The sequence below is a fragment of the Lissotriton helveticus genome, chromosome 10 (genome assembly GCF_964261635.1).
Source record: "Lissotriton helveticus chromosome 10, aLisHel1.1, whole genome shotgun sequence".
Classification (NCBI taxonomy): Eukaryota; Metazoa; Chordata; class Amphibia; order Caudata; family Salamandridae; genus Lissotriton; species Lissotriton helveticus.
In genome coordinates this window covers 589,643,636-589,656,997 of record NC_136071.1, presented here as the reverse complement: position 1 = coordinate 589,656,997, position 13,362 = coordinate 589,643,636, and the positions used below count along the sequence as shown (strand labels likewise).

General features: G+C 47.1%; 24 non-coding genes across 24 annotated transcripts; all 24 read right to left on the bottom strand.

The window, feature by feature from the left end:
- Nucleotides 1–443: 443 nt before the first annotated feature.
- On the bottom strand, nt 444–555 carry TRNAL-CAA (transfer RNA leucine (anticodon CAA)). The gene is made up of 2 exons: nt 518–555; nt 444–489 (listed from the first exon to the last, which is right to left on the bottom strand). It is a non-coding gene; the product is annotated as a tRNA-Leu (tRNA).
- Nucleotides 556–850: 295 nt separating this feature from the next.
- TRNAV-AAC (transfer RNA valine (anticodon AAC)) lies at nt 851–923 on the bottom strand. The gene has a single exon. It is a non-coding gene; the product is annotated as a tRNA-Val (tRNA).
- A 385-nt stretch (nt 924–1,308) lies between these two features.
- Nucleotides 1,309–1,380, bottom strand: TRNAP-AGG (transfer RNA proline (anticodon AGG)). The gene has a single exon. It is a non-coding gene; the product is annotated as a tRNA-Pro (tRNA).
- A 434-nt stretch (nt 1,381–1,814) lies between these two features.
- On the bottom strand, nt 1,815–1,887 carry TRNAV-UAC (transfer RNA valine (anticodon UAC)). Its single transcript has one exon. It is a non-coding gene; the product is annotated as a tRNA-Val (tRNA).
- A 384-nt stretch (nt 1,888–2,271) lies between these two features.
- Nucleotides 2,272–2,343, bottom strand: TRNAP-CGG (transfer RNA proline (anticodon CGG)). The gene has a single exon. It is a non-coding gene; the product is annotated as a tRNA-Pro (tRNA).
- A 930-nt stretch (nt 2,344–3,273) lies between these two features.
- On the bottom strand, nt 3,274–3,385 carry TRNAL-CAA (transfer RNA leucine (anticodon CAA)). Its single transcript has 2 exons — nt 3,348–3,385; nt 3,274–3,319 (listed from the first exon to the last, which is right to left on the bottom strand). It is a non-coding gene; the product is annotated as a tRNA-Leu (tRNA).
- A 295-nt stretch (nt 3,386–3,680) lies between these two features.
- TRNAV-AAC (transfer RNA valine (anticodon AAC)) lies at nt 3,681–3,753 on the bottom strand. Its single transcript has one exon. It is a non-coding gene; the product is annotated as a tRNA-Val (tRNA).
- Nucleotides 3,754–4,138: 385 nt separating this feature from the next.
- On the bottom strand, nt 4,139–4,210 carry TRNAP-AGG (transfer RNA proline (anticodon AGG)). The gene has a single exon. It is a non-coding gene; the product is annotated as a tRNA-Pro (tRNA).
- A 434-nt stretch (nt 4,211–4,644) lies between these two features.
- On the bottom strand, nt 4,645–4,717 carry TRNAV-UAC (transfer RNA valine (anticodon UAC)). The gene has a single exon. It is a non-coding gene; the product is annotated as a tRNA-Val (tRNA).
- Nucleotides 4,718–5,101: 384 nt separating this feature from the next.
- On the bottom strand, nt 5,102–5,173 carry TRNAP-CGG (transfer RNA proline (anticodon CGG)). Its single transcript has one exon. It is a non-coding gene; the product is annotated as a tRNA-Pro (tRNA).
- Nucleotides 5,174–6,103: 930 nt separating this feature from the next.
- TRNAL-CAA (transfer RNA leucine (anticodon CAA)) lies at nt 6,104–6,215 on the bottom strand. Its single transcript has 2 exons — nt 6,178–6,215; nt 6,104–6,149 (listed from the first exon to the last, which is right to left on the bottom strand). It is a non-coding gene; the product is annotated as a tRNA-Leu (tRNA).
- A 295-nt stretch (nt 6,216–6,510) lies between these two features.
- TRNAV-AAC (transfer RNA valine (anticodon AAC)) lies at nt 6,511–6,583 on the bottom strand. The gene has a single exon. It is a non-coding gene; the product is annotated as a tRNA-Val (tRNA).
- Nucleotides 6,584–6,968: 385 nt separating this feature from the next.
- TRNAP-AGG (transfer RNA proline (anticodon AGG)) lies at nt 6,969–7,040 on the bottom strand. Its single transcript has one exon. It is a non-coding gene; the product is annotated as a tRNA-Pro (tRNA).
- A 434-nt stretch (nt 7,041–7,474) lies between these two features.
- TRNAV-UAC (transfer RNA valine (anticodon UAC)) lies at nt 7,475–7,547 on the bottom strand. Its single transcript has one exon. It is a non-coding gene; the product is annotated as a tRNA-Val (tRNA).
- A 384-nt stretch (nt 7,548–7,931) lies between these two features.
- On the bottom strand, nt 7,932–8,003 carry TRNAP-CGG (transfer RNA proline (anticodon CGG)). Its single transcript has one exon. It is a non-coding gene; the product is annotated as a tRNA-Pro (tRNA).
- Nucleotides 8,004–8,933: 930 nt separating this feature from the next.
- TRNAL-CAA (transfer RNA leucine (anticodon CAA)) lies at nt 8,934–9,045 on the bottom strand. The gene is made up of 2 exons: nt 9,008–9,045; nt 8,934–8,979 (listed from the first exon to the last, which is right to left on the bottom strand). It is a non-coding gene; the product is annotated as a tRNA-Leu (tRNA).
- A 295-nt stretch (nt 9,046–9,340) lies between these two features.
- Nucleotides 9,341–9,413, bottom strand: TRNAV-AAC (transfer RNA valine (anticodon AAC)). The gene has a single exon. It is a non-coding gene; the product is annotated as a tRNA-Val (tRNA).
- Nucleotides 9,414–9,798: 385 nt separating this feature from the next.
- On the bottom strand, nt 9,799–9,870 carry TRNAP-AGG (transfer RNA proline (anticodon AGG)). Its single transcript has one exon. It is a non-coding gene; the product is annotated as a tRNA-Pro (tRNA).
- Nucleotides 9,871–10,304: 434 nt separating this feature from the next.
- Nucleotides 10,305–10,377, bottom strand: TRNAV-UAC (transfer RNA valine (anticodon UAC)). Its single transcript has one exon. It is a non-coding gene; the product is annotated as a tRNA-Val (tRNA).
- A 384-nt stretch (nt 10,378–10,761) lies between these two features.
- On the bottom strand, nt 10,762–10,833 carry TRNAP-CGG (transfer RNA proline (anticodon CGG)). The gene has a single exon. It is a non-coding gene; the product is annotated as a tRNA-Pro (tRNA).
- A 941-nt stretch (nt 10,834–11,774) lies between these two features.
- TRNAL-CAA (transfer RNA leucine (anticodon CAA)) lies at nt 11,775–11,886 on the bottom strand. The gene is made up of 2 exons: nt 11,849–11,886; nt 11,775–11,820 (listed from the first exon to the last, which is right to left on the bottom strand). It is a non-coding gene; the product is annotated as a tRNA-Leu (tRNA).
- Nucleotides 11,887–12,181: 295 nt separating this feature from the next.
- On the bottom strand, nt 12,182–12,254 carry TRNAV-AAC (transfer RNA valine (anticodon AAC)). The gene has a single exon. It is a non-coding gene; the product is annotated as a tRNA-Val (tRNA).
- A 385-nt stretch (nt 12,255–12,639) lies between these two features.
- Nucleotides 12,640–12,711, bottom strand: TRNAP-AGG (transfer RNA proline (anticodon AGG)). Its single transcript has one exon. It is a non-coding gene; the product is annotated as a tRNA-Pro (tRNA).
- A 434-nt stretch (nt 12,712–13,145) lies between these two features.
- Nucleotides 13,146–13,218, bottom strand: TRNAV-UAC (transfer RNA valine (anticodon UAC)). The gene has a single exon. It is a non-coding gene; the product is annotated as a tRNA-Val (tRNA).
- Between the last annotated feature and the right edge of the window lie 144 nt (nt 13,219–13,362).

Below are 13,362 nucleotides of genomic sequence, written 5' to 3'. Positions count from 1 at the left end.
ATAAGAGAGAGTGCAATGCCCGTGTGCAGTGCCTACTCCCAGCTACCTCTCTGTCTTCCTTATGTAAATTAGAATTTGCAAGGGGGGAACCAATGGCATTCTGCTCCTCCCACATAACCAGGAAGCCCTGTTGAACATGTCTGCCTGTGTTTTTGCAGGGACAGTGCCTTCTCTGCCCAAAAGGTGGCAGGAGAGCCTCACAACAAATGATGGGATCAACTGCTTAGTTAGAAACCCAGCAAGGCAGTTACTGTCATGGAGTGCAAATTTAATGGAAGGTGTGCCTGAGGTGTCATTTCCAGAAATCCATGGAATTGTGATTGAGGGCCCAGCCTGATTGTTGGTGGATTTCTCTTCACATGCTACAGGTTCCTGCAAAGATTGTGGTGTTTGCCGGGAACGCACTGCAAAAAACAGGAAGATTTACGGGTGTAAAAGGGACCTGTCAGAAGTGGGATTTGAACCCACGCCTCCATGAGGAGACCAGAAGGCTCAGCTACACTGAAGATCAAGCTCTCTTGAGTCTGGCGCCTTAGACCACTCGGCCATCCTGACGGCTCATGAGGGGGGCTTAGGTCTAACTCTTCTATCTGCACCTGCCAATGTTTCCACTTACAACCTTCACAGCAATGTCACAGGTGTAAAGGCCCCAACAATACAACATAGCTTAAACAAAATAAAAATAGGCACAAGAACGACCCCCAGATGACGGATGCAGATAACTTTGTTTCGTCTTGCAAAGGTAAAGAAAGTTTCCCACGGCTCACTGTGTTCAAAGACCACCTCTTCTTAAACTTGCATTCAGATAATAAGGTTTTAGAGTGTGCACATAAAAGCAGCCAACGCTCAGTGTTTCTGCCCGGTCTCAAACCGGGGACCTTTCGCGTGTTAGGTGAACGTGATGACCACTACACTACAGAAACGACCTTGCTGCTTGCTACTGTTAAAGCAAAGTTCCTCTCAAGGCTTCACCCTACTTCTATTCTGCTGTATCAGCAGCGGCTCAGAATGTGCAGAACAAGTGTGAAAACCTCAGAGATATCATCCAACATGCTTGCAATTAGACGTATTCAAAATTTACTTGTGCAGGCATCGACAGACAAATATCTGATGCCTAAATGTCTGCGAGTACAGCTTGGGAAAGCATCACCTGGGACACACTGAGACTAAGCAGGTAGGCAGAAAAAGCACGATGATCCATTTTTCTTCTGAGGTTAGGAATATGTTGCGCAACAATGCACCGAGTATTACTAGAAATAGTCAGGCATAGTGCATTTTTAGTACGATTTGTATGTTTAGCTCTAAAAAGGGCTCGTCCGGGATTTGAACCCGGGACCTCTCGCACCCTAAGCGAGAATCATACCCCTAGACCAACGAGCCACGCAAGAGTCACCTCTGACATGGCTCCAGGGGTTAGTGGCAGCTAGTCGGTGAATGCTTCACCCAAAGCAAGCAACTGCACATGTTGCTCTCTTCTGCAATATGATTGCTGTCTTTTCCATGGCCGTCATCAAACAAGAAATTAAAAAGCCTCTGTCCTTCAGACAGTTTGTTTTCTCTAAGTGTCTGCTTGCGGTGAGGACAAGAAAAGCATTTCTGCTCTCATTCCTTGCTTTCATGAAGTAGGCCCACCCTTCAGAGCAAAGGGCGAGCAAGCGAATGGCGCAAGCTATCGTCACTTCTCTTTTCGAGCTGTCACTGAGATCCCTGGAGCACACTACGTCAGGTTGGTGAGGGATAGACAGCCTCTATTATCTCAGCTTTCCTATAAAGTCAGCCAGTAAAGGCAAACACTGTTAAAAACAGCAAACCGCTGTTTCTGCCCGGTCTCGAACCAAGGACCTATCGCGTGTAAGGCGAACGTGAAAACCACTACACTACAGAAACAGACACTAACTCAGGAATCTTGTTGGCATGTATTGGGCTGGAATGCACAGACTAAGGGCCAATGTCCTTGAAGCTCAAAGTTGGGCTCTCCTTACCCGGTCTCTATTTCTTTGGAAGACAGGAATGAGGACCACTTTTATTCCAAGAGGCGATTTTGAAACCATATCCTGAAATTACACTAGAAAAACACTATGCATGTAATGTTCCTACCATGCTGGTCTGGCCCAGAAAAGCAGTTGCAAAGAAGTCCTGCACTCCTTTATCCCGCCACAAGTGGAAAATAGCGTGCAGGGTAAGGAACTTTCTCGACATACACAGCGTCTTATAGCATTGAAAAGAAGAAATGCTCCTATATTACAAGCATCCTGAAAATGTCCACAGCATGGGCTCGTCCGGGATTTGAACCCGGGACCTCTCGCACCCGAAGCGAGAATCATACCCCTAGACCAACGAGCCTGAGTGGCCAGGAGACATTTTGAACAATTTCTGAAGCGTGTTTCAGAAAAAAAGCAGGGCTATTTGGCTAGTCTCCCTCTAAGTGAGCCTCACAACGTCATGTTTTCTCTCAAGTTGTTGTTTTTTCACTCTAGCAAGAAAGGGGGCAGCCAATCTCCTATCAGCCAGTGAGCAGAAAAAAGGCACAGATGAGAACAGCAAGCACTTTCTGGCAATTGTTCTCCTCTGCAAGTCCTGGACCCTTGCCCCATAGACTTCCACACCAGAAGCAATGAAGGGCCCACCATTTCCTGCGCCTGAGAAAGAGGGGTTTGATATTTGGATTCAAACGCGCTCGATCAGGCTCGATCAGGCGAGATTTATATGAGTGGCTCACAGGCCTGAAACACTAACCTGGGAGACCCAGAGTGGCTGACTTCTCAGTATAGCCATTGTTGGGCGAGTCACCTCCTTTCCTCCTGCCTCAATCTAGAATTGGCTGCAAATCATAAGAGAGAGTGCAATGCCCGTGTGCAGTGCCTACTCCCAGCTACCTCTCTGTCTTCCTTATGTAAATTAGAATTTGCAAGGGGGGAACCAATGGCATTCTGCTCCTCCCACATAACCAGGAAGCCCTGTTGAACATGTCTGCCTGTGTTTTTGCAGGGACAGTGCCTTCTCTGCCCAAAAGGTGGCAGGAGAGCCTCACAACAAATGATGGGATCAACTGCTTAGTTAGAAACCCAGCAAGGCAGTTACTGTCATGGAGTGCAAATTTAATGGAAGGTGTGCCTGAGGTGTCATTTCCAGAAATCCATGGAATTGTGATTGAGGGCCCAGCCTGATTGTTGGTGGATTTCTCTTCACATGCTACAGGTTCCTGCAAAGATTGTGGTGTTTGCCGGGAACGCACTGCAAAAAACAGGAAGATTTACGGGTGTAAAAGGGACCTGTCAGAAGTGGGATTTGAACCCACGCCTCCATGAGGAGACCAGAAGGCTCAGCTACATTGAAAATCAAGCACTCTTGAGTCTGGCGCCTTAGACCACTCGGCCATCCTGACGGCTCATGAGGGGGGCTTAGGTCTAACTCTTCTATCTGCACCTGCCAATGTTTCCACTTACAACCTTCACAGCAATGTCACAGGTGTAAAGGCCCCAACAATACAACATAGCTTAAACAAAATAAAAATAGGCACAAGAACGACCCCCAGATGACGGATGCAGATAACTTTGTTTCGTCTTGCAAAGGTAAAGAAAGTTTCCCACGGCTCACTGTGTTCAAAGACCACCTCTTCTTAAACTTGCATTCAGATAATAAGGTTTTAGAGTGTGCACATAAAAGCAGCCAACGCTCAGTGTTTCTGCCCGGTCTCAAACCGGGGACCTTTCGCGTGTTAGGTGAACGTGATGACCACTACACTACAGAAACGACCTTGCTGCTTGCTACTGTTAAAGCAAAGTTCCTCTCAAGGCTTCACCCTACTTCTATTCTGCTGTATCAGCAGCGGCTCAGAATGTGCAGAACAAGTGTGAAAACCTCAGAGATATCATCCAACATGCTTGCAATTAGACGTATTCAAAATTTACTTGTGCAGGCATCGACAGACAAATATCTGATGCCTAAATGTCTGCGAGTACAGCTTGGGAAAGCATCACCTGGGACACACTGAGACTAAGCAGGTAGGCAGAAAAAGCACGATGATCCATTTTTCTTCTGAGGTTAGGAATATGTTGCGCAACAATGCACCGAGTATTACTAGAAATAGTCAGGCATAGTGCATTTTTAGTACGATTTGTATGTTTAGCTCTAAAAAGGGCTCGTCCGGGATTTGAACCCGGGACCTCTCGCACCCTAAGCGAGAATCATACCCCTAGACCAACGAGCCACGCAAGAGTCACCTCTGACATGGCTCCAGGGGTTAGTGGCAGCTAGTCGGTGAATGCTTCACCCAAAGCAAGCAACTGCACATGTTGCTCTCTTCTGCAATATGATTGCTGTCTTTTCCATGGCCGTCATCAAACAAGAAATTAAAAAGCCTCTGTCCTTCAGACAGTTTGTTTTCTCTAAGTGTCTGCTTGCGGTGAGGACAAGAAAAGCATTTCTGCTCTCATTCCTTGCTTTCATGAAGTAGGCCCACCCTTCAGAGCAAAGGGCGAGCAAGCGAATGGCGCAAGCTATCGTCACTTCTCTTTTCGAGCTGTCACTGAGATCCCTGGAGCACACTACGTCAGGTTGGTGAGGGATAGACAGCCTCTATTATCTCAGCTTTCCTATAAAGTCAGCCAGTAAAGGCAAACACTGTTAAAAACAGCAAACCGCTGTTTCTGCCCGGTCTCGAACCAAGGACCTATCGCGTGTAAGGCGAACGTGAAAACCACTACACTACAGAAACAGACACTAACTCAGGAATCTTGTTGGCATGTATTGGGCTGGAATGCACAGACTAAGGGCCAATGTCCTTGAAGCTCAAAGTTGGGCTCTCCTTACCCGGTCTCTATTTCTTTGGAAGACAGGAATGAGGACCACTTTTATTCCAAGAGGCGATTTTGAAACCATATCCTGAAATTACACTAGAAAAACACTATGCATGTAATGTTCCTACCATGCTGGTCTGGCCCAGAAAAGCAGTTGCAAAGAAGTCCTGCACTCCTTTATCCCGCCACAAGTGGAAAATAGCGTGCAGGGTAAGGAACTTTCTCGACATACACAGCGTCTTATAGCATTGAAAAGAAGAAATGCTCCTATATTACAAGCATCCTGAAAATGTCCACAGCATGGGCTCGTCCGGGATTTGAACCCGGGACCTCTCGCACCCGAAGCGAGAATCATACCCCTAGACCAACGAGCCTGAGTGGCCAGGAGACATTTTGAACAATTTCTGAAGCGTGTTTCAGAAAAAAAGCAGGGCTATTTGGCTAGTCTCCCTCTAAGTGAGCCTCACAACGTCATGTTTTCTCTCAAGTTGTTGTTTTTTCACTCTAGCAAGAAAGGGGGCAGCCAATCTCCTATCAGCCAGTGAGCAGAAAAAAGGCACAGATGAGAACAGCAAGCACTTTCTGGCAATTGTTCTCCTCTGCAAGTCCTGGACCCTTGCCCCATAGACTTCCACACCAGAAGCAATGAAGGGCCCACCATTTCCTGCGCCTGAGAAAGAGGGGTTTGATATTTGGATTCAAACGCGCTCGATCAGGCTCGATCAGGCGAGATTTATATGAGTGGCTCACAGGCCTGAAACACTAACCTGGGAGACCCAGAGTGGCTGACTTCTCAGTATAGCCATTGTTGGGCGAGTCACCTCCTTTCCTCCTGCCTCAATCTAGAATTGGCTGCAAATCATAAGAGAGAGTGCAATGCCCGTGTGCAGTGCCTACTCCCAGCTACCTCTCTGTCTTCCTTATGTAAATTAGAATTTGCAAGGGGGGAACCAATGGCATTCTGCTCCTCCCACATAACCAGGAAGCCCTGTTGAACATGTCTGCCTGTGTTTTTGCAGGGACAGTGCCTTCTCTGCCCAAAAGGTGGCAGGAGAGCCTCACAACAAATGATGGGATCAACTGCTTAGTTAGAAACCCAGCAAGGCAGTTACTGTCATGGAGTGCAAATTTAATGGAAGGTGTGCCTGAGGTGTCATTTCCAGAAATCCATGGAATTGTGATTGAGGGCCCAGCCTGATTGTTGGTGGATTTCTCTTCACATGCTACAGGTTCCTGCAAAGATTGTGGTGTTTGCCGGGAACGCACTGCAAAAAACAGGAAGATTTACGGGTGTAAAAGGGACCTGTCAGAAGTGGGATTTGAACCCACGCCTCCATGAGGAGACCAGAAGGCTCAGCTACATTGAAAATCAAGCACTCTTGAGTCTGGCGCCTTAGACCACTCGGCCATCCTGACGGCTCATGAGGGGGGCTTAGGTCTAACTCTTCTATCTGCACCTGCCAATGTTTCCACTTACAACCTTCACAGCAATGTCACAGGTGTAAAGGCCCCAACAATACAACATAGCTTAAACAAAATAAAAATAGGCACAAGAACGACCCCCAGATGACGGATGCAGATAACTTTGTTTCGTCTTGCAAAGGTAAAGAAAGTTTCCCACGGCTCACTGTGTTCAAAGACCACCTCTTCTTAAACTTGCATTCAGATAATAAGGTTTTAGAGTGTGCACATAAAAGCAGCCAACGCTCAGTGTTTCTGCCCGGTCTCAAACCGGGGACCTTTCGCGTGTTAGGTGAACGTGATGACCACTACACTACAGAAACGACCTTGCTGCTTGCTACTGTTAAAGCAAAGTTCCTCTCAAGGCTTCACCCTACTTCTATTCTGCTGTATCAGCAGCGGCTCAGAATGTGCAGAACAAGTGTGAAAACCTCAGAGATATCATCCAACATGCTTGCAATTAGACGTATTCAAAATTTACTTGTGCAGGCATCGACAGACAAATATCTGATGCCTAAATGTCTGCGAGTACAGCTTGGGAAAGCATCACCTGGGACACACTGAGACTAAGCAGGTAGGCAGAAAAAGCACGATGATCCATTTTTCTTCTGAGGTTAGGAATATGTTGCGCAACAATGCACCGAGTATTACTAGAAATAGTCAGGCATAGTGCATTTTTAGTACGATTTGTATGTTTAGCTCTAAAAAGGGCTCGTCCGGGATTTGAACCCGGGACCTCTCGCACCCTAAGCGAGAATCATACCCCTAGACCAACGAGCCACGCAAGAGTCACCTCTGACATGGCTCCAGGGGTTAGTGGCAGCTAGTCGGTGAATGCTTCACCCAAAGCAAGCAACTGCACATGTTGCTCTCTTCTGCAATATGATTGCTGTCTTTTCCATGGCCGTCATCAAACAAGAAATTAAAAAGCCTCTGTCCTTCAGACAGTTTGTTTTCTCTAAGTGTCTGCTTGCGGTGAGGACAAGAAAAGCATTTCTGCTCTCATTCCTTGCTTTCATGAAGTAGGCCCACCCTTCAGAGCAAAGGGCGAGCAAGCGAATGGCGCAAGCTATCGTCACTTCTCTTTTCGAGCTGTCACTGAGATCCCTGGAGCACACTACGTCAGGTTGGTGAGGGATAGACAGCCTCTATTATCTCAGCTTTCCTATAAAGTCAGCCAGTAAAGGCAAACACTGTTAAAAACAGCAAACCGCTGTTTCTGCCCGGTCTCGAACCAAGGACCTATCGCGTGTAAGGCGAACGTGAAAACCACTACACTACAGAAACAGACACTAACTCAGGAATCTTGTTGGCATGTATTGGGCTGGAATGCACAGACTAAGGGCCAATGTCCTTGAAGCTCAAAGTTGGGCTCTCCTTACCCGGTCTCTATTTCTTTGGAAGACAGGAATGAGGACCACTTTTATTCCAAGAGGCGATTTTGAAACCATATCCTGAAATTACACTAGAAAAACACTATGCATGTAATGTTCCTACCATGCTGGTCTGGCCCAGAAAAGCAGTTGCAAAGAAGTCCTGCACTCCTTTATCCCGCCACAAGTGGAAAATAGCGTGCAGGGTAAGGAACTTTCTCGACATACACAGCGTCTTATAGCATTGAAAAGAAGAAATGCTCCTATATTACAAGCATCCTGAAAATGTCCACAGCATGGGCTCGTCCGGGATTTGAACCCGGGACCTCTCGCACCCGAAGCGAGAATCATACCCCTAGACCAACGAGCCTGAGTGGCCAGGAGACATTTTGAACAATTTCTGAAGCGTGTTTCAGAAAAAAAGCAGGGCTATTTGGCTAGTCTCCCTCTAAGTGAGCCTCACAACGTCATGTTTTCTCTCAAGTTGTTGTTTTTTCACTCTAGCAAGAAAGGGGGCAGCCAATCTCCTATCAGCCAGTGAGCAGAAAAAAGGCACAGATGAGAACAGCAAGCACTTTCTGGCAATTGTTCTCCTCTGCAAGTCCTGGACCCTTGCCCCATAGACTTCCACACCAGAAGCAATGAAGGGCCCACCATTTCCTGCGCCTGAGAAAGAGGGGTTTGATATTTGGATTCAAACGCGCTCGATCAGGCTCGATCAGGCGAGATTTATATGAGTGGCTCACAGGCCTGAAACACTAACCTGGGAGACCCAGAGTGGCTGACTTCTCAGTATAGCCATTGTTGGGCGAGTCACCTCCTTTCCTCCTGCCTCAATCTAGAATTGGCTGCAAATCATAAGAGAGAGTGCAATGCCCGTGTGCAGTGCCTACTCCCAGCTACCTCTCTGTCTTCCTTATGTAAATTAGAATTTGCAAGGGGGGAACCAATGGCATTCTGCTCCTCCCACATAACCAGGAAGCCCTGTTGAACATGTCTGCCTGTGTTTTTGCAGGGACAGTGCCTTCTCTGCCCAAAAGGTGGCAGGAGAGCCTCACAACAAATGATGGGATCAACTGCTTAGTTAGAAACCCAGCAAGGCAGTTACTGTCATGGAGTGCAAATTTAATGGAAGGTGTGCCTGAGGTGTCATTTCCAGAAATCCATGGAATTGTGATTGAGGGCCCAGCCTGATTGTTGGTGGATTTCTCTTCACATGCTACAGGTTCCTGCAAAGATTGTGGTGTTTGCCGGGAACGCACTGCAAAAAACAGGAAGATTTACGGGTGTAAAAGGGACCTGTCAGAAGTGGGATTTGAACCCACGCCTCCATGAGGAGACCAGAAGGCTCAGCTACATTGAAAATCAAGCACTCTTGAGTCTGGCGCCTTAGACCACTCGGCCATCCTGACGGCTCATGAGGGGGGCTTAGGTCTAACTCTTCTATCTGCACCTGCCAATGTTTCCACTTACAACCTTCACAGCAATGTCACAGGTGTAAAGGCCCCAACAATACAACATAGCTTAAACAAAATAAAAATAGGCACAAGAACGACCCCCAGATGACGGATGCAGATAACTTTGTTTCGTCTTGCAAAGGTAAAGAAAGTTTCCCACGGCTCACTGTGTTCAAAGACCACCTCTTCTTAAACTTGCATTCAGATAATAAGGTTTTAGAGTGTGCACATAAAAGCAGCCAACGCTCAGTGTTTCTGCCCGGTCTCAAACCGGGGACCTTTCGCGTGTTAGGTGAACGTGATGACCACTACACTACAGAAACGACCTTGCTGCTTGCTACTGTTAAAGCAAAGTTCCTCTCAAGGCTTCACCCTACTTCTATTCTGCTGTATCAGCAGCGGCTCAGAATGTGCAGAACAAGTGTGAAAACCTCAGAGATATCATCCAACATGCTTGCAATTAGACGTATTCAAAATTTACTTGTGCAGGCATCGACAGACAAATATCTGATGCCTAAATGTCTGCGAGTACAGCTTGGGAAAGCATCACCTGGGACACACTGAGACTAAGCAGGTAGGCAGAAAAAGCACGATGATCCATTTTTCTTCTGAGGTTAGGAATATGTTGCGCAACAATGCACCGAGTATTACTAGAAATAGTCAGGCATAGTGCATTTTTAGTACGATTTGTATGTTTAGCTCTAAAAAGGGCTCGTCCGGGATTTGAACCCGGGACCTCTCGCACCCTAAGCGAGAATCATACCCCTAGACCAACGAGCCACGCAAGAGTCACCTCTGACATGGCTCCAGGGGTTAGTGGCAGCTAGTCGGTGAATGCTTCACCCAAAGCAAGCAACTGCACATGTTGCTCTCTTCTGCAATATGATTGCTGTCTTTTCCATGGCCGTCATCAAACAAGAAATTAAAAAGCCTCTGTCCTTCAGACAGTTTGTTTTCTCTAAGTGTCTGCTTGCGGTGAGGACAAGAAAAGCATTTCTGCTCTCATTCCTTGCTTTCATGAAGTAGGCCCACCCTTCAGAGCAAAGGGCGAGCAAGCGAATGGCGCAAGCTATCGTCACTTCTCTTTTCGAGCTGTCACTGAGATCCCTGGAGCACACTACGTCAGGTTGGTGAGGGATAGACAGCCTCTATTATCTCAGCTTTCCTATAAAGTCAGCCAGTAAAGGCAAACACTGTTAAAAACAGCAAACCGCTGTTTCTGCCCGGTCTCGAACCAAGGACCTATCGCGTGTAAGGCGAACGTGAAAACCACTACACTACAGAAACAGACACTAACTCAGGAATCTTGTTGGCATGTATTGGGCTGGAATGCACAGACTAAGGGCCAATGTCCTTGAAGCTCAAAGTTGGGCTCTCCTTACCCGGTCTCTATTTCTTTGGAAGACAGGAATGAGGACCACTTTTATTCCAAGAGGCGATTTTGAAACCATATCCTGAAATTACACTAGAAAAACACTATGCATGTAATGTTCCTACCATGCTGGTCTGGCCCAGAAAAGCAGTTGCAAAGAAGTCCTGCACTCCTTTATCCCGCCACAAGTGGAAAATAGCGTGCAGGGTAAGGAACTTTCTCGACATACACAGCGTCTTATAGCATTGAAAAGAAGAAATGCTCCTATATTACAAGCATCCTGAAAATGTCCACAGCATGGGCTCGTCCGGGATTTGAACCCGGGACCTCTCGCACCCGAAGCGAGAATCATACCCCTAGACCAACGAGCCTGAGTGGCCAGGAGACATTTTGAACAATTTCTGAAGCGTGTTTCAGAAAAAAAGCAGGGCTATTTGGCTAGTCTCCCTCTAAGTGAGCCTCACAACGTCATGTTTTCTCTCAAGTTGTTGTTTTTTCACTCTAGCAAGAAAGGGGGCAGCCAATCTCCTATCAGCCAGTGAGCAGAAAAAAGGCACAGATGAGAACAGCAAGCACTTTCTGGCAATTGTTCTCCTCTGCAAGTCCTGGACCCTTGCCCCATAGACTTCCACACCAGAAGCAATGAAGGGCCCACCATTTCCTGCGCCTGAGAAAGAGGGGTTTGATATTTGGATTCAAACGCGCTCGCTCAGCGCTCGATCAGGCTCGATCAGGCGAGATTTATATGAGTGGCTCACAGGCCTGAAACACTAACCTGGGAGACCCAGAGTGGCTGACTTCTCAGTATAGCCATTGTTGGGCGAGTCACCTCCTTTCCTCCTGCCTCAATCTAGAATTGGCTGCAAATCATAAGAGAGAGTGCAATGCCCGTGTGCAGTGCCTACTCCCAGCTACCTCTCTGTCTTCCTTATGTAAATTAGAATTTGCAAGGGGGGAACCAATGGCATTCTGCTCCTCCCACATAACCAGGAAGCCCTGTTGAACATGTCTGCCTGTGTTTTTGCAGGGACAGTGCCTTCTCTGCCCAAAAGGTGGCAGGAGAGCCTCACAACAAATGATGGGATCAACTGCTTAGTTAGAAACCCAGCAAGGCAGTTACTGTCATGGAGTGCAAATTTAATGGAAGGTGTGCCTGAGGTGTCATTTCCAGAAATCCATGGAATTGTGATTGAGGGCCCAGCCTGATTGTTGGTGGATTTCTCTTCACATGCTACAGGTTCCTGCAAAGATTGTGGTGTTTGCCGGGAACGCACTGCAAAAAACAGGAAGATTTACGGGTGTAAAAGGGACCTGTCAGAAGTGGGATTTGAACCCACGCCTCCATGAGGAGACCAGAAGGCTCAGCTACACTGAAGATCAAGCTCTCTTGAGTCTGGCGCCTTAGACCACTCGGCCATCCTGACGGCTCATGAGGGGGGCTTAGGTCTAACTCTTCTATCTGCACCTGCCAATGTTTCCACTTACAACCTTCACAGCAATGTCACAGGTGTAAAGGCCCCAACAATACAACATAGCTTAAACAAAATAAAAATAGGCACAAGAACGACCCCCAGATGACGGATGCAGATAACTTTGTTTCGTCTTGCAAAGGTAAAGAAAGTTTCCCACGGCTCACTGTGTTCAAAGACCACCTCTTCTTAAACTTGCATTCAGATAATAAGGTTTTAGAGTGTGCACATAAAAGCAGCCAACGCTCAGTGTTTCTGCCCGGTCTCAAACCGGGGACCTTTCGCGTGTTAGGTGAACGTGATGACCACTACACTACAGAAACGACCTTGCTGCTTGCTACTGTTAAAGCAAAGTTCCTCTCAAGGCTTCACCCTACTTCTATTCTGCTGTATCAGCAGCGGCTCAGAATGTGCAGAACAAGTGTGAAAACCTCAGAGATATCATCCAACATGCTTGCAATTAGACGTATTCAAAATTTACTTGTGCAGGCATCGACAGACAAATATCTGATGCCTAAATGTCTGCGAGTACAGCTTGGGAAAGCATCACCTGGGACACACTGAGACTAAGCAGGTAGGCAGAAAAAGCACGATGATCCATTTTTCTTCTGAGGTTAGGAATATGTTGCGCAACAATGCACCGAGTATTACTAGAAATAGTCAGGCATAGTGCATTTTTAGTACGATTTGTATGTTTAGCTCTAAAAAGGGCTCGTCCGGGATTTGAACCCGGGACCTCTCGCACCCTAAGCGAGAATCATACCCCTAGACCAACGAGCCACGCAAGAGTCACCTCTGACATGGCTCCAGGGGTTAGTGGCAGCTAGTCGGTGAATGCTTCACCCAAAGCAAGCAACTGCACATGTTGCTCTCTTCTGCAATATGATTGCTGTCTTTTCCATGGCCGTCATCAAACAAGAAATTAAAAAGCCTCTGTCCTTCAGACAGTTTGTTTTCTCTAAGTGTCTGCTTGCGGTGAGGACAAGAAAAGCATTTCTGCTCTCATTCCTTGCTTTCATGAAGTAGGCCCACCCTTCAGAGCAAAGGGCGAGCAAGCGAATGGCGCAAGCTATCGTCACTTCTCTTTTCGAGCTGTCACTGAGATCCCTGGAGCACACTACGTCAGGTTGGTGAGGGATAGACAGCCTCTATTATCTCAGCTTTCCTATAAAGTCAGCCAGTAAAGGCAAACACTGTTAAAAACAGCAAACCGCTGTTTCTGCCCGGTCTCGAACCAAGGACCTATCGCGTGTAAGGCGAACGTGAAAACCACTACACTACAGAAACAGACACTAACTCAGGAATCTTGTTGGCATGTATTGGGCTGGAATGCACAGACTAAGGGCCAATGTCCTTGAAGCTCAAAGTTGGGCTCTCCTTACCCGGTCTCTATTTCTTTGGAAGACAGGAATGAGGACCACTTTTATTCCA